Source organism: Capsella rubella, unplaced genomic scaffold, assembly GCF_000375325.1.
Source record: "Capsella rubella cultivar Monte Gargano unplaced genomic scaffold, Caprub1_0 scaffold_14, whole genome shotgun sequence".
NCBI lineage: Eukaryota > Viridiplantae > Streptophyta > Magnoliopsida > Brassicales > Brassicaceae > Capsella > Capsella rubella.
This window is the reverse complement of record NW_006238910.1, coordinates 49,937-53,575: the sequence shown is the minus strand read 5'-3', so window position 1 is coordinate 53,575 and position 3,639 is coordinate 49,937. Positions and strand designations below refer to the sequence as shown.

The following is a 3,639-nucleotide window of genomic DNA, read 5'->3' as shown; positions in this document are numbered from 1 at the left end:
TATGTTATTATCCATATAAGTCAAAAGGAAATTATAACTAATTCACATACTTTGCCTTTTCCACGGAGTCATCTATAAAGCAAAGTCTAGATATCCTTCCATTGACATTTTATTACCTGGCACCTTCCATTTGTCCTCTACAGAACACGAAAACTGTATAAATAACAGCTCTAGGTTTGCTGCACCACACGGTCCATGAATCATAGTCTCACTGGTCTGCGGCAGATGAAGAGCTTGGAAGGCGGTGGAGTAACACGACCAAAATGCCAAATCAGAGGACCGGAGATGAGATGGTTGTCGAGATGTGTTGGTAGTGAAGCACGACGAGTGATGCAGTGGTTTTTGTGGTTTTTAAATGATTTAAATGATTCAAATTTAAATGATTTTTACTACTTATTACCAATTTTTAAATAATAAATGGATTACATTTTTATTATTTAATCTAATTAAAAACAAATAAAATGTCAAACTGGTATGATAGTAATGATATAGTAAATAAATATCTACACACATTATCTCACATATACGTACAATTTCGAACTATCCTTGACAAATATGAGATATAATTTTTGTTTAACCGGTTGATAAAAAAAGTTGGTAGTTATACTTAATTCTCAAAATATTGAACAAAATTCAACTTTGGGACGTATAAATCTCTACTTTTGGACGACTATATGAATCTTTATTTATATTAAAATTATATTTAGTTACATGTAAATAGTGTTATTTATTAAAAAAATATTTAAACTTATAGGAATGGATACGAAACGGGAACATATAATTCGAAAACAAACATTATCTGAATTATTTCTCATAAGAAAACAAAACATGATCAGATATAATTGTTACGAGACACGATGATAAAGTTAAATTCACTTTCAACTTTCAAATATAAAACTACGAGTACGATACGGAGACATGTAATTTGAATTGCTAAATTTAATTTCCACTTTCCTATTTATTTCAAATATTGAGACATGAAATGACGGGTACAAGAAGATAACGTATACTTCAGATAACAAAACTACAATAAATCCATGTATTAAAAAAATAGAAATACTTAAATCTTTATAAAACAAAAAGGCTAAAACATGAATCTTTGAATTGAAGAAAGTAATGAGAAATAAAGATGAAACTGAACGATCAATATTATTAAAAATATAACAAGGATTGTGTATGCTATGATTACAGAAAATGCCTTGTGAATGAAAATGGTGGGAGCATGTGACTTAGATTGATAATTATATTTTTATTTGTTTGATAAAAATAAATATTTAAACGAGGAATAAGGGTATCCCTTCTAAATCTTTTACCAAGTTTTTTATAATAAACATTGGTAAATGATAATGTTTTAAAAGGAAACGATTGTGGGACAAAAATTTATGACATATAGAGGATGGGACGGGGCAGGGCGGGACGGGTCAGGACAAGGCGGAAAGGGACATGACGGGTTTTCCATTCTAAACAACACGCAAAACAATTCAAAATAAAGCCAAATCCAAATCCGATTTAACATCTCTAAGCAAACAATTAGAAATGTTTTGATTAGTTTAAAAAATAAACACGTAATATCACTTATCATTTCCATTTAAATTATTTTAAAAGTGTATTATGTAATACAATATCTATATTTTACAACTGTATGTCTATATATAGTTTATCAAATAAATTCATATAACAAAATTTTACCGAAATAGCATCTACAAAAAAAATATTAATTTTGTCAAAATAACCCCGCACGTTCGTGCGGATCCATCACTAGTTTTCAATACTAATAGATCATACAAGAACAACATATGAATGTATTTGCATCCGCCTTATCGTTTAGAAAAAAATCCCCCATACAACGAGTCTTACATAAGTAGCAAATAGGCCGAGAGAGATGATGGTTGGGAAGCAAATAAAATGAGTCCGAGTAACCCATCTTTAAACTACATCCAGGTCTTGAGTGAATTAGATGATTAAATACACATTTAGTATGAAGAGTTGAACCACATTCATCTCATTTGTAAAACCAAATTTTGGATATAATTCCTCTTCGCATATCCCGCAACAATATATCACATTCACATTTTTCTCACCGTAGCATAAGGAAAGAGGATGATCATCGTATTTGTATCTTAACAATGTGGGTAAAGTAGCACATCTGAAGCATAAATTGTAGCCATCACAATCATCTATATCGCTACAACGTAGAAAAAACCAACATATTGAGTCACAACTATCACACGATTCAAACCTCTTCGAGTCCATGTCCCGAATTATAACTAACAAATGTGGATGACTTTCATGTTTAATTGCACCAGAAATCAAAGCACATCGCACATCAATCTTGAATAGATAGTACTTATCCATATATGAGAAACCGGTGCAAAAACGTCCACAAGCCCCATAACTAAAATATTGTATGCCGTCCGGCCTTTTGGGACACAACTTAAGTTTTCGCGATCAATACTCATGTCTTTTCTTCAGCGGGAGATTTGTGCATGCATCATGAAGAATAAAATCACATTGTGTGCATGTATAGCACAATTCGGAATAGAGAGGAATGGTGCATGCATAGCAATGTTCTCTAGGTTCCTCGAGTCTTGATGATGATAATGAAACCTTGAGATTGTGTTCATGGCTAAAATGTTTGATTTGGATGTGATCTATAACTTCAAATGGTTTTCTTTCTTCTTCATCTTTTTCGGGTACCCCTTCAAGTTCTTTCGCATCCCAACTAAAAGTACATGTTGCACATTTGGAATGAGCAACATAAACACAAACCGAGCAAGAATATGCACCATACTCTCCATTAACATGCTCCTAACATACCCCGCAAATCCACTTGCCAGGGCCAAGAGAAGAAACACGAGAGATACGATGGTCGTGTCTGTTGATGCGTATAACACGTGGTAAGGAGATGCATACTCTATGGATTATAAAACGACACTGAAGACAAAAACATGGGTACTCTGTAATACACAACCCACATGCATAACAAGTGAAGGAGACTTGTATCGGTAATTGGTGAAGTTCATGGTCATGGGCATTACTTTTGCTGATGACAAGAGGTTTTCTCGCACAAGGGATACAAATACAAAACGAACATATTGAACATTCGTATATTATTGTATTAGGAATGGTGTGGCAAAGAGAACATATCTTTGATAAATACTTATCGTTGAGCTTGAGAGGGTGTGTATGACGAGAAGGGATGTTGGTGTCAAGGCATTCCTCGTGGAGAAACAACTTGCAGACACTACACTTGTAGCCTTGCGTATTGTCATGGTGATCTTCGTAACATGCAACACATTTTGATGAGATTGTCGTTGATATTAGAGGAGTCTCAGGATGATTAGCAGATGGACATAGTCTTCGAACCAATCTAGCCATGGTTGCGAATGTTGTGATGTTGGACCTTTCTCTTTTGTCTTTTCTTTTCGAGGATATTTGTATATTAAAAAACCAATAAATGAAGATTTTCTTATATTATACAAAATACAAGTACTGGATTTTACAGTTAAATATTACTTGAATTCGAAAGTTGGAACATTAGATTACCTATTTGATAGAAAAAAGTACAGAATAGCTTTAAAGAAAGTAAGAAATCTATACTATATGAAAGTTGAGGCTATAAGCTCCTAAAGCCGTCCA

The 3,639-nt window shown here is 33.2% G+C and overlaps 1 pseudogene; it reads right to left on the bottom strand.

Moving 5' to 3' along the window:
- Positions 1–1,771: 1,771 nt before the first annotated feature.
- LOC17874519 lies at positions 1,772–3,378 on the bottom strand (annotated as a pseudogene).
- Positions 3,379–3,639: the final 261 nt, after the last annotated feature.